Raw genomic sequence first — 23674 nt, 5'->3', positions numbered from 1 at the left:
TATACGCAAAGTATCAAACTAGCTTGTATAAAAGAGATATATTATTCATCTTGTATTTCAATTTTTATATTGAAGTATTCGGGACGGTGTAAGCACGCATGTTTTTTAATCTTTCGTCTCAAGGCATTTCTAAGCACAAAATTTCCTTTCCCAAACCTAAACTATTACAAATATGGATTTATTAAGGACTTAGGTTTAATATATTTGCTTAGTTACGCCCGTGATAAGGGTGGTCTCGATTGTAACTTTATACTCATTTAATTTGCTTTCGTGTTCGTTTAAGAGGTACCGACCATGCCATGGGTGGACGCAATCGTTACTTAAAACTTTAAACACGTTTAATTTTGCTTTAATTTCTAACGTTCCTTTCATACCTCGACCGTGATAAGGGTGGTCGCAATCGTGGCCAAAAGTAAACGGTACTTAATGTTCTTCCCTTTCATACCTCGATTGTGATAAGGTTGGTCTCAATCGTGGCCAAAAGTTAAGAATACAACTACTTGATTTAATTAACATGGAAATAAAATTGGGAAAGAAAAATAGCACATTCATCCTATATTGACTTGAAATTCAACATGTATTATGGCTAAAGTTTCCTTAAAAACTTCAATTGGTTTTTAATGTAAGACGAAAAATAATATCGAGCTAAAAAACTAAAGTTGTTAGTTTGATTTATGCCTATAAACCTAATTGAAAATTGAAAATAAGATTTATATTTATCATGAATTCATGATATAAAGTAGAGAATTGAAACTAAAGAAATTTTACTTATATACATTTACTCGAGACGTTTTGATAAAATCGTATCGGAGATTTGTAAAAATATTTATAAAAATATAGCCCGTATATAAATATTATTTCTATCAATAATGATAACCTTAAAATATGCTTAACATTATTTTGAAAGTAGAATTTATTTGAAACATATGAAATATATATTTTAACAAAAATATATGTTTATGAAAAATTGCTATTGTTTTTTAAAAGTGTTGCACTTTATATAAAAATGTTGCATTTGTTTTTTGAAAAATGTTGCATATTATACTTTACTTAAAATTGAATAACAATATGCAAAATAAATAGCATTCATTCTTGTTCGTTGCATTCATTCGTACTTAAAAAATAAAATGATATATGAAATATCTCCTCCCACACTTAATTTGGACCATGTCCTCATAGGTGCAAAAAGCGATAAAACACGAAAAATAGTACGAAATAAACCATATGAATTAGAATGGAAGATAATAGAGTACCATAACATTCAAACATAATAATAAAGAAAATTGTACCAAACATAATTAAAAATATTGTACCAAAGTGAACAAGACATAATAAAAATAACGAAAATGAGTTAAAGATAGAAAGGATAAAACCTATCAAGGTGAACTCGGTGGAGATGGCGTAGTCTCAACTCCTTGGCGTCGGAAGAAAGAGAGCAACCGGCGACGAGTAGATTTGTGCTCACGACTCAACGTAGTGATCCTTGAACTCATTTCAGCATTGTTGGCAACGACTTCATCTAACCGCAAATTCATGTGACGGTTATGCTCGTTCATTTGTGTCAAAACACGTTGCCATCCAACGTGTTTTTCAACATTCGGTTCCATATTTGCTTGCTCGGTGGCATTAACATCAACATTCTCCTCCTCCTCCTCTTCTTCATCATCAAATTCCTCTTCATCGTCCTCATCATCATCTTGGGCACCTAAACCTTGAGAACCCGAGGCTTCACTACTCATGGTAGCAAAAACACGTCTTGTGCGATCCGCATAAGAGATAAAGGCGGGGGGTCCTAATTTCTTCAATAAATTGGCTCTTTGAAGTGCCGTAAGATCCAATGAAGGTAAACCAACATGAGGCATATTTTGATAATCTACTAATTCACCTCGAGCACCCAAAACAATGCCGGTAATTAAATTACCCATAGGCACTTGCTGATTACGGGACTTGGAAGCTCGAACTAAATTAGTAAATATCATCTCAATACTATCAATGGTCAAACCCTTAAAAATAGCATCCAACACAACCAAATCACGAACTTGCACTTTTGAACTTTCAACCCGACCAAATAAGGAAAATGATAAAAACTTGTGAAAGAAGAATATACAATCATCCTTAATTAGCTTACTAGATGTATTCTTTGGACTAAAAACATCTAAACCGGTTAAAGTATTCCAAACCGTGTGTGAATCAAAAGGCTTGGGCTTGGAATAAAAATTCCGAGTAGGAAAACCAAACCAACGGTTCATGGCCGCATACCCAACATCATAACAAACTCCATCACTACGAAAAGAGATAACTCCTTTCTTTTTGTCATAGGTTAGAGTAACCAAAAACTCAATAATATGCGATTTAAGACTAGGAAAACGCATACTAGCAAATCGTTTCCAACCAAGAACGGTAAGAAATTCATCAATACGCTCGGTAAAAGAAAGTGTGTTTACCGTATCGGTGTCAAGAAAAAGCATGTCGACGAAATCTATTTGGACATTAGAAAATCGGCGATATTTGCGTCCTTCGCCCTCCGTCGCAATGTCGAACGGTGCTCCATATTGAACCCGTAATCGATTGACTTCGGTGGCCTTAGCTTTGTTAGCAACGGTCTTTTGTCTAGGCATTTTTAGTGAAATTTGGTGAAATTTGTGAATGGAAAGAAGAAAATATGAAAGGATGAAAGTTAGAATAAAAGATAATGGTGGTGAATTAAGGAAGAAGAAGATGAATAGGGTAAAGATTTATGGGAAAGGTGAGTGAATCTTTGTGTTGGGAAGAGAAAAGATGATTGATTGGTGTAAAAAGAGGTGATTTAAATAGGTGTAAGTAATAGGTATTGATTATGATAGGGAATATGTATGTAAAATAGAGTAGGAATAGGATTAAATGCAAAAAACCATCCAAATCCTGTCACAGCAGCCGCAAGTCGCGACTGAGATTTTCAAAATCTCAGTCGCGACAGCAAGCTTGCAAAGGGGGTGAAATTTTCCTGAAAATTGCTCCTTTGCTGTCTCAACTGAGATTTCAGAATCTCAACTGAGATTCTGGAATTTATGGGTAAAAATTGGATATTTTTGACAATTTGAACATGACTAATTCAATTCCTCTTGTAATTAAGTGACATTAATGCAAATTTTAATTCCTGAAACTGAGATAAACAAAACTGAAACATTAAATTAAAGGAAACCCAAGGGTTGTTCCTTAAATAAAAGAATTAAACTAAGGAATTAATGCACTTTTATTTATTATTATAAAAAATATAAACAATACCTTATTATATATATTACATAAAAACATCTTACTCATATAAACACAAAATATAAACACTCATATATATAATAAAACAAAACAGAAACTCAAATTATATCCCTAAGTAGTTGACAAACGACGTGCATTGGCCCTGTTAATCTTCGTTTGAATGAAGACTTGCCTTTCTGGTGCAGAAAGGAATGTTGGACCAGAACGAAAAACGCGTTTTACAAGCCCCTCGTTCTCCAAGAACTCGTAGTCTAGAATAGGGAATGGTTCTGTATCAGTCCAAGGGACAGAAATGGTTCCCTTGGCTCCTAGTATGATTCCACAAATGATGTTGGCGAACCCAATCTTCCGGTTCTTCGAACGGGAAGCGGCAACTAACCCCTCCAATTGAATCTTCGAGGAGTTCACTGAGTTGCCTTGGAAAATGTCGCCCAACACATAGAGATCAGTATCTTTCACAACATTGCTACTGACTCGACCAAAAAGTCTATGACAGAGGAATTTATGCAGACACAGCATGGAGTTTAGAATATATTGATTTGTTGTAGGCAAGACTTGGATTAAGTCTCCAAAATCCTGTCAACATTCTCCAGATATCAGTATAAGCCATATCTCTGCCAGGATGATGTGGAGTGGTGTCCCGTGGTGGAAAACCAAACCAAGTATGAAGTTCAGGATATCCAAAAGTGAATATCTTCCCTTCACAACGAAAACTGAGACGAACACGCCTCTTATTGACGAACCGAACAGTAGACAAAAACTCTAATACCGAGTTTCCAATAATAGGAAACTTCATTGATGCAAACTTGGCCCATCCTAAGTTTGTCAGATAGCGATTCATGTCATCGCTTATCCCGAGTTCATCGTTCAGGAACTCATATACAACATTCCACAAAACTGTGCATATCTAAACTATAAATAACGTTTCCCCTCATCATGATTGGAGATTGGAAACCATGCTCCATAGCGAGAAGAAATGTCAACACGCTTACTATGAGCAGAAGTGTGTTTTCGAACATTTTTTAAAGATTTGGTCATGTTTGTGAAATAAGATTGTGTCTGTAGGATTTTAAAATTGAAGAAAGAAATTCAGAAATCTGAAAGAGATGGAATGAAATGAAAGAATTCTGAACCTACAGGAATATAAAAGAAACATAAGTGAAAGGTTATGTCTGTTAAAAATAAAAGATGTCAAAATGATACCTCTATGATTTAACTGACAGAATTTTTGAAATCAGATGTCTGTAATCCCTTACAGTTATTTCAAATTGAAAAAGACAGAAAATCTCAACTGAGATTTCCGGAATCTCAACTGAGAATTCCCAAATCCTGAAACATGGAGAATCTCAACTGAGATTTCTAAATATATATTTTTCTCAAAAACACTTAACACTTTATGAAAATAGATTTCAAAACATGACTAAATTTGATTTTTATTTTACAAAACTTATTTGTACACAAAAACCAGAAATAAAAATTAAAAAATGAAAAATAAAAATAAAAATAAATTAAACTAAAAATAAATAAAAATAAAAATAAAAATTATGAACGAAAGATAAGAAAAACTAAAAATTAAAAATATGAAAACGAAATAAATTAATGTTCATAGAACAAAAGATATCTTATTGAAAATTATGCTTGTCATGGTCGAGAAATTGGAATATCGATCGCGACACATCTTGCCCGTTGGCAAGGAATGCTTTGAATTGGTCCTCCCTAGTTCTATAGAGAATTGTAAAATATTAGTTGGGAATTAAAAATTCTCAGTAAGTTCAGAAATTTATAAAACGTCAAATAAATAAAAATCACTGTAGAGATTTGTTTAAAAATCTTTATACAATCAGAAACTTAAATTACATGTGATTTTAATTCAATTGGGATTTCTTTAAATCTAAAGACATTTTCCTCCTTAAGTACAAATATTTAAGATACATAGCATATTTTCAATATCTTTCAATGATCACAAAAAAATTTAATTTCTAATCTAAACATTATTGCTAAACTAAAGATGAATATAAAAATTAAACTAAAATAAAATGTAAAAATTAGAATATGAAATATTAAAAACTAAAAATGAGATAATCCTTAAGAATTCTCAAGGAGAATCAGAATTATGGACAGAGTCAATTATCTAGACCGGTTCTAAATAATGGTTCTGTTTACTTACCTGAGAATAATTTCAAGTGGGAATAAAAGAAAGTAGAAATGTACCCCCAACTTGAAATTATTATTATATATATATATTTTCTCTTTTTTTTAAGCGCTTTCTTTTTTAGCGTTTTCTCAATTTAAGGATCTAATGATTTCGGTTGAATGTCTGAACTTCTGGTTCTGGCCTCAAACAAAAACTACGCACATTAACTGAAACTGTTGAAACTATGGTAAAAATCAACAATTCCTTCCTGGGGGATAAGATAATTTCAAGGAATGTATTCCCCATTCCTACTTCCTAATATATCTGTCTGAGAAAAGTTGATCGGCTATTTCTTGGAGAGATAAATGTAGGTGTTTAAGAAAATGATATGATAAAAGAAGAAATTATGTGGGTGTAATGTAGGAATTGAATAATTTTTGTACAAAGAGAAATGATGTTTTGGTGAAGGGTTAGTGTATAGAAAAGAGGTAAATGTGTTTGGGAAGAGGTAAATTTTCTGGAAAAATCATCTGTCACGTCTGACATCCTATTTCATAAAATTTTCTTTTCCTTCTGATGTATCTGCATGCTTAATTTTCTTTTCTGTAGACTCCTTCTGTGAATTTTATTGATAATCAAATCTCCAGGTTATCTTTTGAGAAACTTGGATTTTTTTTTCTGTTAATCTGCAAACATCTAAATGCAAACGTTAAATAATAACAAGGATTTAGTCCTAGTGACCATCCTCAAATAAATAAATAAAAACTAGAAATTAAATAAATACATATACTATAAACCAAGGTTCGGAATAAAACACGAAAAATATAAATTTTTGTTAAAAATTTGGCGTTCCCCGGCAACGGCGCCAAAAACTTGTTGAGCGATTTCCGCAAGTGCACGGTATACGCTTGTAGTAATAAAAGATATCGAACCCACAGGGAACGCTTTTTAACTAAAACTTTATTTAATTCGGTTTAGTCACGTGTTTAGGTTTAACAAAAGAATATCGTTTAATTGATTGAATTGGTTTTGGTAAATTAGGATTAGATAGAAGGATTATATTGAGTTTAGAGAACAGTTCCGTCTTTGTGGTTTTGATTACAAGACAGATATTTCCGCAATTGGAATAAAATAGAACTTATTTTCATAAAGCAAAGAAAACAACTTTAACTTTGTAAGATTATGGACATGTAACAATATAGCGATTTATTCAATTAAATGGCTTCGAACCATAGAAATCCCCCTGATGTTGATGTGATTCCTACCTTAATCAAACTAGTGTTTTATGTCTGATAAGCCGCGATCAGCGATCATGTCATCCATAAAAACTAAATCTGTCAAGTGTTCAACAAAGTTCTTATATGAATAAGATGGAATAGAACGTTTTAATAAAAACACCAATTTATCATTTTGAAAATCATTTTATCAGAACAATATCAAAATAACAACAGTAAGAATGTATTGAATACATAAGTATATCATTAATGAAATGTGAATTTTCACAAGTTAACAGAGAAGTAGAAACTTGGATAGCATTGTAACGAAAACTTTGAGATCCGGGTCGTCAATCTTTCTCTCAAACTCCGTAGGTTCGTCAAACCTCATGCGCTTCAGCCGTCAATTCTTCTCGCTGGATCTTCGGAATAGAGACTGATCTCGTCCACTACCAGAATGAAAACTAAACTAATACTATTTATAACTAATCTAATAACAATTCGTGTACAGCACGATTGTTTACATAGAAATGAAATCTAAACTTTCTGATTCTTTTCTGAATCAGAAACTCAACATAATAACTTTCTTCTCTAATTTCTCTAACTTTTCCAACCTTGATTTCTTGAAATGGATCACTTATTTATAGTTGTTGAAGGGTTGTAAATGACGGGTCGTGTCCGCTGGTGAAGGGTCGCTTTTATCCGAACGAACAGACGCGTTTTTCCGATTTAAAACATGTGATTTGTGTGCAGAAGGGTTCGCTGTCGTGACTGAGATTCTGAAAATCTCAGTCGCGACAGGGGTATAGGGACGAGTTTGAAGACTTCGTTTTTCTCCCGAGCTGGCCTCCGCAAGTCGCGACTGAGATTCTTGGTACGTTTTTTAGGTTTTTCCTCCATTTTAGCTCCGTTTTGGCTTCGTTTTCGCTCCTATTTGGATTTGACCAAATAATTAAGTACCTTGCATCAAAGAAGTAAATAAAGACGTAAAAGTATTCCAAAGGAATATAATTAGCACGATTTTAATGTAAATTTAACGTATTTATATAGAATATTTTAGGTATATTTTGGGCTTAACAGATGGTTTTGTGAGAAAGAGGCTGATCTAATTCTCAATGGTATTCTTCTTAATCCCAATTCTGTAGATAGATTAATTTGGCATTTTTTTGCAAGGATGGTGTGTATTCTGTAAAATCTGGGTACAGGCTAATAGAGGGGCACCGAGACGGTTTGGATTAGGGATGGTTGGAGAAATTTATGGGATGCAGAGGTGCCACCAAAAATTAAAATATTCTTGTGGAAACTTGAAGCTGGCTTTTTACCAACAAGGTCCAATTTAATCAGTCGTCGTGTTAATATTGCAAATAATTGTCTGTTGTGTTTAACTGATATAGAATATGGATGACATCTTTTTTCGGGATGTCCATATGTGAAGCAATGTTGGTATCTCGCTGGTATGTAGCCGCCCAGGGAAGAATGAGAATGGATAGAAGATTGGCTTCTAAATTTTTTCCTCACTGCTAATAAAAAAAGTAGCTAGGCGTGGAGCGTTTGTGTTATCGTCGATTTGGGGGCAAAGAAACGAACAACTGTGGAATAATAAGTGCATGCCCCTGAGTGACGCGAAGGAAACAGGGGTAGTGGATTGAGAGTGATAACGCAAAAAAGGGGGTCAAAATGAGATTGCGAGATGGCTACTGCCTCCGACGAGTCGGATCAAGTGCAATGTGGACGCCACTGTGTTCACATATGAAGGTTTGAACGGAGTAGGAGCGGTTTTACGCGATTCAACTGGCATATTTAGAGGCTGTAGAAGCAGTACTATTGAGGGAGTTGTTTCTCCTAAGTTAGCCGAAGCTCTTGCTCTAAAAGTCAGCTTGGATTGGGTGAGTGAGTGCCGCTTGTCTGAAGTCAGTTTCGAGGTCGATGCTAAAGCAGTGGTGGATGCAGTTCGGTCCAATAAACGGGATTTATCAGAGTTCGGATGTGTTATTGATGACATCCGACAACTTCTTAAAAATAATCAAGGTTTGTCTTTGAATTTTTTTCCGAGATTAGCGAATAAGGTGGCCCATTGTTTGGCTCGTCACTCTTGTTCCGTTGCTAATCCCTTTATTTCCTTTGTTGTTCCTGATTTTTTGAGTTCGGTGTTAATCACGGATTATGTTGATTAATAAAGCTGTTGTTTTGATTAAAAAAAAGATGACAGAATTTTGGGAATTAATAATTTGAATTTCAATTAAAAAATATATTTAATGATAGAATTAATGATTTTTTTTGTAATAAGAATTAATGATTTGTCAAAGATGATATAGATTGAGGAAAAGATTGTTTAAGCCGTTAGTCAAACGAGTTGGTACGTCGTGCTAGACCATACAACATGGAATGCCAAAACCAAGGCAAAGGTGATGTGAGCGAAAAGCAGTTTGGATGAAAGATGATCTGCTAGTAGACCTAAAAATTATCATGTTCGAGTCGTGTAAAAATATAAATTACTACAGCTTTTAAATGAGGTAAATAGGGTACTTATTTCACAATAGGGATATAAGAGGAAATTGGGTAACACACAAAACATTACAAAGAGTGACTTATGTCAATCCCCACCTACCGTACAATACTAAAGAAGAGTGACGTACGGCTAAGAACCCTATATCAGCCAGTCTAAATACGTTTTGATAGAAAACTTTACACAGAGTGGATTACGCTAGTTCCTCACTACCCAACATCACTGTAGGGCGTGACTTACGACTAAGAACTCAAGATCTGTCACTCAAATATATTTTACTAGAAAGCTTTATAAAAAAGCGACTTACGTCGGTTCATCACTTCCACACATCATTGCAGAGAATGACTTACCATTAAGAATCCCAAATCCGTCACTCAAATTGATCTTGTATGAGAATGTTAGGGGTAAAATTGATGTTGTTTAACAACATCGGGAATAAAATTACATAATTTCATACGCTAGGGGTAAATCTACACTTTTCCAAAACAGTAGGAAAATTTGCACATTGTCCCTAAATTTAATGACTCTACTTCATTACATTTACAATTAGAGTGTTTGTTTCAGCTTTTCGGAGAAGCGTTTAACATTTCACTCCAAACCGCATGAAATATATCGTTTAGCTAGGTTTATATAACCGCGATGTTTAGCATTTTCTCTCGAAATTGCAACGTTTTGGAGCTTTTCATAAACAACTGTTTATAGGTATTTGTTATTGACAAAATTATCCTTCTTATTTCTACAAAATATATTTCTTCTTTAACATTATTTCTATTTATATAACATAATTACAAAAAAAAAATGTTTTATTGCATTCAATAATTTTTTTTATTTAGATTTTTTTTATTAGTTCGTGTAATACTAACATAAACAGTTCAATATAATTTTACTAAACATTAATAATTAAGCAACTAATAACAAACAGCTAACAGCAACAACAAAGTTGTCAGAATGATCTCTGATAATAATGCTATTTGTTTAAATAGCCAGAATTTAATCAAAGGGATTAGAAGGGTTTGCTCTTCCTTTGATTCCACAAGCTTCTACCATATTTTCAGAGAGCAGAATCGGGTGGCGGACCGGCTTGCGGCTGAGGGCCATGTGAGGATGTTGGGAGTCTCAACCTTCTCTTCACCACCTGAGTTCCCGTCTTCTCTTCTTTTGGAGGATGTGGTGGGGGTTAGCTTTCCTAGGCTAATCCCGGGTTAGGTTTTTTTGGCTTTTTTGTTTGTCTTTTCTTTCCCTTTCCTACAAAAAAAAAAAGCAACAACAAACACCTTACTGCAACTGTAAACAGCTAACAACAACAACAATTATTAGCTAATAGATGATCCAACTAACCCCTCAGATTCATTATTTATAACATTGAGAACTTCTTCCGATCAAATCTATTTACCAAACAGTGCAATTAAAACATTAATGATTCATTAATTACACGTAATGGTTACGCACTAGGTTAAATATTAGGACTGAAATTCCTAATTATAAATATATATGTTTCAATTACAATTATATCATTAAATTTAATGAATCTACTTCGTTACATTACAATTAGGGCTCGTTCGTTTCACCTACTCATGTTTGTTGTTTGCTGTTATTGATATGTAACCGATATTAGTTGATTTTTCTGTAAAAAACAGGTGTTTTGAATTTTTACTAAACCTTTTTTTGTCTCATGTTTAGATTTAAAAAGCAAAAAGCAGTTCCGAAAATTGAAAACAAACTGTGATTTAGTATATGAATTTAATTAAATAAAAATTGCACCTAAAAATTTGGTAAGATAAATATATAACTGAAACACTTTCATTTTATTTCTTTCAAAAAAAAAGAAATACTTTCATTTCTCAATTGATTTATAATTTATAATTTTATTTTTATTTGAGATTTTTATTATTAATTATTATTTTTAGAGTTTTTTTTGTCAGTTAAATCAGATTTAATATATTCGAATTATATTACACATTGTTAACATTTTTTAATAATTTTATATATAATTAAAAAAATTTATCAATCCCCGTATTTTATTTTTTAATTGGTGGTTTTTTTTCAAAAATTAAAACTTTTTTATCACTACAAAATTAAAATGGTCTTTTTTTATGTCACCAAAAAATACAAAAGTATCCCGCACAACTAGAGGTGTGCATTGGTTCAAAACCGAACTGAAAAAATCGAATATCAAAATTACTAAGATCGATATCGAATTGAATAATATGTAAAACCGAAATATTCGGTTTTAAACCGAAGTTAATTAAACGAATAAAAAACAATAAATAAAATCACTATATTTCCTTATTAGATTTTTCTCAATAATAAAAAAATTAAATACTTTCAAAATATTTCTATATTAGCTTATTTTCTGAATAATAATAAAAAAAATAAATTTGTAAAATTAAATATATATATATATAAAATAATGTAAAATATGTATAATTTCGCCGTGGTTCAATTATTTTTTTTTTTGCAATTTTTATCAAATCGAACCAAATCTCAAAATATCTCTAAAATTAAAATCGATGTTGAACCAAATGTAAAAAAAGAACGAACTGAAACATAAAATTTAAACGGTTCAGTTCGGTATGTGAGTTAAATTAAACGGATGGACACCTCTACACCTGGGTTTTTTTATTATTTTTTATTCGGGTCAACAGTTTTTCATTAATTTCCTAAACAATGCAACAGTTTTTATAGAATATAAACTTGAAACAACAGTTTTTCTTCAGGTCACATTTATTTAGTAACTAATGCAATTAAGACATTAATGACTCTTAACTATATGTAATGCTAATTTTACCTTATATAAGGAAAATAAGTGAAAAGGTTAGGCACAGTTTTTTTACCATTAGAGTAAAAAAGCAACACAACGTTTTTTTACTGATCTTCTTCTTCTTTCCTCTTCTCGGACACCGATCTTCTTTCCTCTCTTCCGGCACCGATGGGAAGAACAGAGCGGCAACGTCCAAAATCGATACCGAACATTGGCAAAGAGCCAAGGAAGAAGAAATTTCCATTTTTAGCGGTCCATTCACTAGTGGAGGTAACGAGCGATGAAGATGGGTTTAAAGGAGCTTGGTTTGAAGCTAAAATCCTCAAATCATATCTCAATCGGAAACGTAAATTCTTAATCCAGTACAAGAATTTAGTTTCCGAGAAGGATTCGAATGAGCTGCTCAAAGAGACTCTGGACGTTTCTTTCATCAGGCCTCTTCCTCCGCCGCCTGAGGCCGATCAGATATATGAGGTGGACGACGTTGTTGATGCGTTTCATCGCGACGGGTGGTGGAAAGGAGTGGTGAGGAATGTTGAGTTGCGAATGTGTTGGGGGAAGTTAAGGAGAAGGTATAGTGTGGAATTTGAAAATCCAAGTGATGTATTCAATTATAATGGAAATGCTCTGAGATTTCACCATGATTGGATTGGGAGAAAATGGATTCGAAGCCCTAAACTGAAGGTGAATTTTCTATCTTAAATTTGCAATTTCAATTGGTAATTTCAAACTCAAATTGATTAGAGGGAATGTGGAATCAAATTTGTAATTTCGAACTCATTTGAGCAATTTAGTTTTAATGGAGGTTTTTTGAGGTTTCAATTTGTACATAATGGAACTCATTGTGAAAACTAGCGGGTGTTTGGCATTTGATTTTTGATGAAGTTGATATAATATTGTATTTTGCAGGTTTCCGTTGGGAGCGATTCCACTCTGCGGAGATCAATTTTTAAGGTGGTTTGTTCATTTCTTTTTCTCATAATGACAAGATTAGGTTTTCTTTTTTTGGTCAGACCCATTTCAAACTTTGATCCTTTTATTACTGAAATCAAATGAAGTAACATTTGCACTTGTCAGTTGAATTCTGCTTCTTGTTTGATGGAACTTTGAATTCTGATCTCTGATCTTAAGGAAGCTTCATCCTAAATCTGAGATGTACGCTAGACTGATGATCCATCCTGAAATGAAATGGCAATTAGAATTTTATTCTGTTAAAACGTTGTTGCGTGTGACTGAGAGGTCATGGGTTCGAGTCTTAGGAGCGGCCTCTTGTCACAAGGGGAAGGTTTGTTCCGAGGGCACCGACCCCTCCCCGGACTCTAGCTTAGTGGGGACGCGTAATGTGGACCCTTGTGATTTCAGAGAATGAAGTACTAATCAGATTGCTGATTGGGTGACCTGTACTATAAATAATCAGAACTGTAAGCTGTGCATTTTATGGATGAGAAAATAATTGAATAAGGAACAGTTAACTGTGCTCCATCTCCGGCCTTTGGCTAACACATGTTTTTCCTTTTGGCTTTATGCTTCTTGATCTCCCGATTTTTGTCTTTCTGGTTTTGGTAGTTCACAAACTGTTCGATAGAGTTTCATTCGAGTCGAGATCAGTTCGAGCACTAATGAATCTCAAGTTCGACTTGGTTAAAACTCGGTCAGATTCTCTCAAATCTCGATTTGAGAGAGCTAGGGTCGAGATATTAACAAGCCAATACTGACTCGGCTAGTTTACACCTCTACCCCTAGTGAAAACAATGAACTCATTGGATATTTGCATTATTTGTATAATTTGCTTTAGCAGAATTATATCTAGACAACTGAGAAACTTGGCTTTGTTTCAGGTATTACCGAGCGGAACTCATGCTGATGAACAATCAACAGATTTTTCCTTATTTGTGGATTCAAGCACAGCAGACAATCATGCTGAGGAGAAATCTTCCGTTAAGAAGTCGAGGAAGAATCCGATAGGGGATTCAAGCCCTTCCTTTGCAACATTAACAAGTACTAACCTCAAGACGCCAGCACCCGAAACTAGTCCTGTAAGTGATCCCGCGTACCTCAGGCAATCCTTCTTAAATATCTATTAGTTTCAAAAAATTTGATAGGATAGGATTGGTTTTGTTTATGAATGCAGGGTCCTAATCGACAAGAAGCTCGATCGGAAGATCCAATGACAGAGTCATCGAAGAAGAGGAAAAGAGAACCGGATGCTCAAGTTATGGGGTATCAGATTCCTACTGCAGGTAAGCACATTGCACATATATTTACCTGATGCGTGTTAGTTTCGTTTTACTTATTGAAAAACCGATGTTTTGTAGCTGGAGATGACACGACGAATGAGCAGCCTTTCGTGAAGAGCTTATATATGTGGAAGCACATTGATGCTCTAGAAATCTTCCGAATCCTGCCACAGAAACCACACTTTAGTTTCTTATCGGATAGCAACGAGGAGACTCGCGAAGGATCAGCTTTCGGTCTTATGCTCACTTTTGCTTCCGTGGCAGAGAAGGTAACCAAGTTACAGATTGACGATCCAAGAAGTCGTTTTGACAGCTATGTGGAAGCTCTTGCCATGCTTGAAGTGACTGGATTCGATGCTAAGGTAATGGCTAATCGTGTTAATGAGTTGTTGGTTCTCAAAGAACAGCATGAACAGCTGGACAATCGATCGAAGAGATATCAAACTTCGGTTGCAGATTCTGATGCGAGAAAAGCAAAACTGGAACAAGAAATTGCTGCAATCGACAAGATGACGACAACGACAACGACGAGTGATTTAGTAGTGCAACGAGCATCGAAAGTTTCAGAGATGGTGACGGAAGATTCGAAGAGGAATCTTCTACAACTAAAGATTTCTTCTCTGAAAATCGTCATGTCTGATTTGGAGAACAAATTTAAAGTTAAGTCTGCAGCCCCTTGGCAGAGAGTTATCTAGAGCCTTTTGATCGGAGTTTAGATGTATTTAGTCAGAACCGAAATTGTGTACATGCGCAGTCTACATTGTTAACTTAACTATAACCAGATAGGTATCAACTATGTTATATGTTTTTTGGTTTTGTATATACATTTTTGACGATAGTATATATGGTGATATAGATAAAAAAAAATTCCATAGTTAAATTAGTTAAATTCGTTTGGATCATTATTTCAATTTTGAACGATTTTTTTTTAATTTGGATTAATATTATAATAATGCAAGTTTAAGTTAACGTTTATTTCATAATGCAATTTTAAGCCTAATTTAACGGAAAATGAGTTTTTTTTAGGGAAAATTACAAATCTGGGTCAAATGGGAAGCCCATTTACATATTAAACCCATTTACTAATTCTACTACATATCTAGACTGATTTTGTGTGACTTTCCAAAAATACCCCTGACCTTCCCACTTCCACCACTCGCGAATCACCGCTCCCCCCTATCTCCTTGGTTATGCGAAAAGTTGCTCCTGCATTAATGATTTCAAGACTTTTGATCTTCCTTTCTTCCTTTAAATTGCACGAAATCTGCACCATTTAGTCAAAATCATAAGGGTAAATTCTAAAAAAAACCCCTGTGGTTTCACCGATTTCCAAATAAACCCATGTGGTTTGTTTTTACCAAAAAAAAGGAGCGTGTTTACGCCGTTACCTGAAAAACGGAAAATCAGTTAACAGTGTTAAAAATGAGGGGTAAAATTGGAAATTCCGAATTTTTTTAATTTTCTCTTTCTTCTCATTCTTCTCTTTCTTCTTCTCTTTCTTCTCTTTCTCTTTCTCTTTCTCTTTCTCTTTCTCTTTCTTCTTCTTCTTCTTCTTCTTCTTCTCCTCCTTCCTTCCTTCCTCTTTTTCTTCGTTTTTTTTTAAATCGGTTCCAAAATCGAAAATCTGGGAATTTCCAGATTCCTGGAAATTTCCAGATTTCCGATTCTGGAAATCTGGAATTTCCAGAAACATGAGCTACTTCTTCAGGTATGTGATCTTTGCTAATGTGGTTAAAAAATTGAGATTTGCACATAAATGATTCGAGATTTAGACATAATGTCGTCTACCTCAGAATCATTGTAAACGAACCATAATGGCATATATTGGTTATTATTAGGAGAGCAAAACAAATGAAAGAGGATAATCGAGGATCTAAAACATTTGACCTTTAGCAGTCTTCACGAATCAGATCTGTGAGAATAAAATTGTAATTTCAACACAAACTTAGATTGTTTCATCAGATCTTGGGCTTTCCAATTATTGCAACAGAAAGATTGGCAATAAGGTCGTGTTTGAAGCACTACGAGGCGTGGTTAGGATACTGAAGGGAAAAGGATACACAGTTCGGTTCGGGTGTAGTTCTCGTTATACAAGCGTTAGTGCGATTTGCAGATGTTAATCGATGAAAATTGAAACTAATTAAGTTTGAACTGCCACATGGCTGAAACTAGTAAAATAACCAGAATCAGAAATCTGGGAATTTCCAGATTTCTGGAAATTTCTAGAAATCTGGAATTTTCAAATTTTCGATTTTGGAAATCTGAAATCGAAACAAAAAGAAACAAAAAAAAGAAGAAGGAAAGAGAGAGAGGAAGAAAAAGAGAAGAGAGAGAGAGAGAGGGGAAGAAGAAGAGGAGGAGGAGGAGGAGGAGGAGGAGGAAGAAGAAGAAGGAGGAGGAGGAAAGAAAAAAGAAAAAAAAAGAAAAAAGAAAAATAAAAAAAAAAATAAAAAAAAAAATCGTTTTTTCAAATTTACCCATCGCCACGTCAGCATTTTTAACGCCGTTAACCGATTTTCCGTTTTTCGGGTAACGGCGTAAACACGCTCCTTTTTTTTAGTAAAAACAAACCATAGGGGTTTATTTGGAAATCGGTGAAACCACAGGGTTTTTTTTTGGAATTTACCCAAATCATAATGAATTTCTCTTTTTCATCTCTTCATCTCTTGATTCTGCAACTTCCCAACCCTAGAAAACGAGTAAATGGTTTTTCATCTTCCTGTTCGTTGCTTGGTTTCTTTCTTCTTGTTACCATCAAAGAAATGGTTTTTCTACGTTATTTCCTTCGTTCTTCCCATGTTATCATATTGTTATTATCGCTTTTGGGGGTGAAAGGGGCGAAAAATGTAAGTATCTGTTTTTTTTCTGCGTTTTTTCATGAATTCACTTCGCAATCGATGGTTTCGCTAAGCTTTGCGAAGAGAACGAGCCTGGAAAGTGATGATCTACTTCGTGAATTGATGATTTTGCGAAGTTCTGCGAAGAGAAAGAGTGAAACGTATGGATCTACCTCGCGAATCGATTAGTTCGCGAAGTCTGCGAATAGATCCTCACGTTTCAGACCTCGCAGACTTCGCGAAAGCATCGATATGCGACGTAGATAGTCACATTTCAGACCTCGCAGACTTCGCGAAAAAATAGATATGCGAAGTAAAATCACCTCTTCCCCTGCACATTTACATTCGCATGCTTCGCTAATTTTCATTTCGCGAAGCCAAAATCGTCCTTTTTCATAACTAACACGGTTAATTTTTTCTGTAGATGGTTGAATACGTAACATCCCTTTCTGGAAGGCGGCGTACTGGGCTGCAGGGAAGATGATTTTCCTTCCTGTATAGGGATGAACTTCCCCAAGATTGACACATTCACTCCTGAAATGATTCGTTAGGAGAGGTTGTGTTAATCTCGGGATGCACCATGGGACACGTCCATCCCATGGTGCCAATCTTCAAAGTGGACCTAACTTAATCCGGTGCCAATTTTGAAGCGGATGCGTAATCTTGGTACCAAATTAGTTAGTTTCACTTTAAAATGATTGGTTAGTAGAGTTCATTGTGGCAATCTTGTTGTAAATTTTGATAATATTATGATTTGAATGTTGTTATTGTGGCAATCTTGTTGTAAATTTTGATACTGTTATGATTTTAATGTTCGAATCCGTTGTTGTTTGCCAATTTTTGTTATATACCACTTCGCGTATTAGCTTCAAATCATATCCAGCATTCGCATATGCGAACTAAATTCATCAAGCAAAACAAACTTCAGCTTCGCAGGCTTCACATATGCGAACTAAATTCATTAAGTAAATCAAAACATTAACTTCGCAGGCTTCGCATATGGGTGAATATGCGAAGTCAGACGGGATGGGGCGAGCTCCGCGTAAATATTGAGGGTATTTTTAGAAAGTCACATAAAATCAGTCTAGATATGTAGTAGAATTAGTAAATGGATTTAATATGTAAATGGGCTTCCCATTTGACCCAGATTTGTAATTTTCCCTTTTTTTAAGGTGTAAGTTATGTTCGGGTTACCATTGGGATGAAATGTCTTGAAACTTGATAAAATAGGTGGGATTTAACAAAAATTTTCCAATAGATGCGGAACATATGGATAAAAATTCGAACAAATGAAACTCACACAATACGACTGTGTTTTTACGGTGACCAGCTGACCATTTGAGTGTTAGATTTACATAATTGGAGAGGGGATTTCAACCCAAAAAAAATGCACTTGAAATTTTATTTTAGCTATTTTATAAAGGTTATGTTTTAGAAATAATGTTTCATGTGTGAGTTTCCGATTATGTGTCCATTTCCATGTCACTTTAGTAGCGTTTCCGCGTTTTGTGTCCGTGTCCATTTTGCATCTGTATCTGTTTTTGTTTGTAGGAAGCTATTTTAAGAAGGTTATGCTTTGGAAATAATGTTTTATGCTTTAGAAATAACGTTACCCGTGCGAGTTTTCGGTTATGTGTCTGTTTCCATGTTTTGTCCATTTTTATTATTTCTATAAAGTGAGAAATGTAAAAACATCTAGGTTTATGTGAATTTTTAGTTTTATAGATCAAAACTATGTTGATTTGTATGCTTTAGAAATAATGTTTCCCGTGTGAGTTCTGTGTCCGTTTCCATGTTTTGTCCGTTTTTATTATTTCTGTAAAGTGAGAAATGTAAAAAAATATGTAGTTTTATGTGAAATTTTAGTTTTATAGGTTTCAAAACTATGTTGATTTGTGTTAAAAAAAATTCAAATGAAAATGATTAATGAGCTGTTCGCAAGCAACATTCATGAACAAAATTAATAAGTAGGTCGTGAGCAAAAATCTTGAACAAATAAACGAGGAGCTTATGAACAAATTATTAAGCTCTAGCTCATCAATTTTCTAAAGAGCCGTCAGGAGCATCTCGGTTCGGCTTGATGGCTCAACTACACCTAGTTAAAATACACTAACTGTGATTAAAGTTTGAGACTCAACTACACATATGGTCCCCTAATATTTGTGTTGATAATTAGTTAACTTCCAAAATAATTTGACATATACTAAATCAGAATCCTTTACTAATGTGAAGCCCCCTTAATTTTGAGGTTACTAAAATGACACTTCAAGAAGTAGGATTTATCGGCATTTTTACATGATCAATATGTATTTACAACGGTGATTTAGATAGAGCTGTAATCGAGTCGAATTTTGACCTGTTCATGTTTGGCTTGTCAGAAAATTGACGAGCTCGAGCTTAATATCACATTATCATCGAGTATATTTATGAACATTATCATCGAGCTTGTTCATGAACCTATAAGTGAGCCTGCTCGTGAGCTTTCGACTGGAGTTTTTCCGTGCTTAAGCTTAACTCTTTTATAAAGTTGAATGTCGAGCATCTCACATTTACAACCCTACATTTGGAAACTTTTATGTCCCGTTTTAAAGTTCAAAGGCTATTATATTAGTAATGCTAAATTTGAGGTCTATAGGTAAATCTGTGGCATGAGCAAGAGTTCTGTGTCATATTGTATTTTCTATAGTTGCATTTTGTATGCTCATTATATATGTTTGTAGTGCTGTAAATGATTGTGAAAAGTGATGGTGAGTTGATGAGATTGATATACTTTGCAACAGGGGTATGGAATGACTGAGACATTAGGTGGGGGAAACAAGGACAATAACATAGGAAGAAGTAAAGTAGCATGATTCCTAAACTTGCTTCATGGCTGATGAGCTTGCTGAGCCTTGTGTTTCTGAGCATGCTGACCCTTCCATTGCATCTGACGATGAGGCACACTCAACTGAGGTAATATCACTACCCCTGCTCAGAAATGAAATGATAAATGCCATGAGTGACTTCTACACACTTATCAAAAATTGTAACAAGAAGGTTAGAGCACTCAGCAGGCGATATGACGAGATTGAAGAGGTCAAACTCAGTGACCTTCGATATCTTCTCCAAGACAACTCAACTTTGCATAGCAACATAGAAACTATGCACAAGTTTGTCTCTGAGATCTAATCATATTCTAAGAAACTGAGAAAGGACATCACATCTATTCAGAATCAATTCAAGGTTCCGAATAAAAGAAATATTCCTCTGAACACTCAGTACCGAAGTACTAGTCATCAAAGATGGAATCCTCAGCGGAATGTCCAGTGTGACTTTTGTGGGAAGAAAGGACACACCACAAAGGTGTGTTGACATGCTCAGCACTGGGGTGCTGACCAGTTAGTGAGATATCCTAAACGGAAGGTCAGCTGTGACTTCTGCGGGAAAAATAGGCACACTATCCAAGTGTGTCGTCATAAGATTAAACATGATGTTTCACCTGCTGAGCCTAACAAACAAGGACCCAAAAATACTTGGGTACCTAAAGATAACTAGCTATATTGCAGGTAAGCCTGAGGTGTGCTGAGAATTCAAAAATGTGGTACATTGACTGCACATGCTCGAGGCATATGACTGGTGATGAAACTCAGTTCATCACACTTGTGCGTAAACGAGGTGGAAGCGTTAGTTTCGGAGACAACAAAAAGGGTAAGATAGTAGGGTCAGGAACCGTTGGTGGTAATCCTACTATTGAGTCAGTATCCCTAGTCAGTGGACTTAAATATAACTTACTGAGTGTAGCTCAGCTATGTGACAACGGCAGAAAAGTTATATTTGATAACACTGGATGTAAAATACTCGAGGGAAAAACAAATGAATTAATTTTAACTGCCCCTCGTGTTGATAATGTCTTTATGCTGAATTTGGAAAAGAAATATTCAAAAAATGTATGCTTAGTGTCAAATGAAGAAAATTTCTGGCTATGGCACAGGAGACTTGGTCATGTAAGCATGGACCTCCTGGCCAAATTAGCAAGAAAGCAATTAGTTGAGGGTTTGCCAGAACTTAAGTTCGAAAAGGATCAATTATGTAATGCTTGTCAGTATGGAAAACAATCTAAAAAATCTTTTCACAGTAAAAACATTGTCTCAACCAAGCGTCCGCTCGAGTTGCTACACTTGGTTCTCTTCGAACCAGTCCAGCCGTTGAGCTTGGGTGGTAGGAGATTTTCCTTGGTCATTGTATATGACTTTTCTCGGTACACTTGGATCATCTTGCTGAGTAGCAAGGATGAAACCTTTGAGACGTTTTCAATATTAGTAAGAAAACTTGAAAATGATAAAGACCTAAAGTTAGCTCACATCCGAAGTGACAATGGTGGAGAATTCAAAAATCAACAATTTGTTGAATTCTGTGAAGCCAGCGGCACTGACCATAACTTTTCTGCTCCTATAACGCCTCAACAGAATAAGGTAGTTGAGAGGAAAAACAGAACCTTGATTGAAATAGCCAGGACAATGCTGAGTGAGAATAGGCTTCCGAAGTACTTTTGGGGAGAAGGTGTCAACACAGCTTGCTACATACTTAATAGGGCTCTAGTCAGACCCATATTAAAGAAGACTCCCTACGAACTTTGGAAAGGACAAAAACCCAACATTGGATACCTTCGTGCCTTCGGCTGTAAATGTTTCATTTTAAATACTAAAGACAGTCTTGCTAAATTTGATTCAAAAGCTGATGAAGCTGTCTTTTTAGGCTACTCAACAAACAACAAAGCATGCAGAGTTTTCAATAAACGAACTCAGGTCTTAGAAGAGTCCGTACATGTTGAGTTTGATGAAACTAACCCTGTAGGAAAAGACAAGCAGCTGACTGAGGATGATCCACACTCAGCACCTACTGACCAAGAAACAGCCGTTGAGTCACTACCTCAAGGGCTGACCAAAGGTAAAAGCGAAACTCAAATTTTCTTCACTGACCAATCTATACCTGCAGAGATTGTTGAAACACAACCAGCTCAAGACATCACTCTACCAAAGGAGATCAGAATACCAAGAGGACACTCAGAGAGTGTTATTCTTGATGCTGCTGAAAACACCCTGATGACCAGAAATCAACTCAGGAGATACCTCAGCAATGTAGCATTCATCTCAGTTCTGGAACCAAAGAACTTCTCTGAAGCTGAGCACGATGAGTTCTGGATGGGTGCAATGCAAGAAGAACTTGATCAGTTCAGAAGAAATGAAGAATGGGACTTAGTGCCAAACCCAAGAAGCCAGAAGACCATAGAAACAAGATGGGTCTTCCGCAACAAGCTAGATGAACAAGGGAATGTAGTCAGGAACAAAGCAAGACTTGTAGCTAAGGGCTACAGTCAGCAAGAAGGTATTGACTACGGTGAGACCTTCGCCCCAGTGGCAAGGCTAGAGGCAATAAGAATTTTATGTGCTTATGCTAGTTACGTGAACTTTAAGTTATTTCAAATGGATGTTAAGAGTGCATTCCTTAATGGAGTTATAAACGAGGAAGTCTATGTTAATCAGCCTCCAGGGTTTGAGGATCCTAAGTTCCCAAACCACGTTTATAAGCTCAAAAAGGCTCTGTATGGTCTCAAGCAAGCACCACGTGCTTGGTATGAGATGTTGGTCCCTTGTTTAGTTGCAAGTATAGTTCCAAGGGAGGGTTAGGAACTATTTAAACTTTTTATGCAATTAGGGCAGACTTCTTTTTTTAAGAAAAAAGGTTTGAACAGGGTTTAAGAAAAAAGGTTTGAACAGCGGTGCCAGATCTGCTGCTGCAAAAACATATTGTGCTTGGCCGAGAAACTAGTTGAAGTCAGATCTGCAGCCGTGTAGTAATTTCCATCGTTCAGTTCTCTAGGTTGCAGCTTGTACAAAGAGGCTACAAACCCTAATCCAATTAAACAACAAAAAATCAGCAAGGGAGAAACTGAAGAAAAGAGCTTGAAGAAAGTAAAGGTAGGTTACAAACCCAAACCTATTATTGTCTGCGTCTAAACTCACCGCAGGAATAATCTCTGGAGTGAGAAATAGTTGATGATGGTGTAAAAGTTGCTCAAAGTTCAGTCGTCCATTCTTGAGAGACACAAATCTGAGAACATTAAGAAATTAAAAAACCCAGAGAAGATAAATTGACAGAAAAGAAAAAAGTGAGAGGAGCGGCGCTAGGGTGGTTGAAGAACTCCTGCCACCTTCGCTTTAGATCGGGTACCTGCCGAAACTTGCTACATCCACCATCGCTTGAAGAGCGGCGCCGCCGTTGAGGAAGAGCTGCCATGAAAGAAGTTCTTAGGTTTTTTTTGGTTCAAAAGAAGTCTCTCGAAAGGATGAGAGAATAAATGGTAAAGCTAGTGCTGAAATTACATTTATATACCCCAATCAAAATTAATCTCAACCATCTGATTTATTAAAGGTAGATGGACCAGACCAATCCAAGGGATCCATGGATCTGTGCATCCTCACACGTGGCCATCATCACAACCAGTTATATCCAATATTATTATTTTTATTTTTATTTTGAAGAAAGTTATATCTAATATTACTAATTATTAATTTTTTTAGAAAAGTTATATCTAATATTATTAAAATTAATATTCTAAACATTTGTAATTTTAATTTAGGGATAAAGTGTAAAAATACCTCACGTTTATACTTAGAAGCAATTTTATCTCTGATGTCTAAAATGGTACAATTTTACTCTTAATATTGACAACCATGAGCAATTTTATCCCTAA

At 35.1% G+C, this 23674-nt stretch overlaps 1 long non-coding RNA gene across 3 annotated transcripts; it reads right to left on the bottom strand.

Moving 5' to 3' along the window:
• Positions 1–18879: 18879 nt before the first annotated feature.
• LOC136206224 (uncharacterized) lies at positions 18880–23281 on the bottom strand. 3 transcript variants are annotated; one of them, XR_010676228.1, is made up of 4 exons: positions 23152–23281; positions 22944–23031; positions 21768–22830; positions 18883–19908 (listed from the first exon to the last, which is right to left on the bottom strand). It is a non-coding gene; the product is annotated as an uncharacterized lncRNA (long non-coding RNA). The 3 variants fall into 3 exon arrangements; XR_010676229.1 differs by having other exon boundaries at positions 18884–19908; positions 21910–22830; XR_010676227.1 differs by having other exon boundaries at positions 18880–22830.
• Between the last annotated feature and the right edge of the window lie 393 nt (positions 23282–23674).

This window comes from Euphorbia lathyris, chromosome 9 (assembly GCF_963576675.1).
Source record: "Euphorbia lathyris chromosome 9, ddEupLath1.1, whole genome shotgun sequence".
In the NCBI taxonomy this organism is placed as follows: Eukaryota; Viridiplantae; Streptophyta; class Magnoliopsida; order Malpighiales; family Euphorbiaceae; genus Euphorbia; species Euphorbia lathyris.
This window is presented reverse-complemented; position numbering and strand designations above follow the sequence as displayed.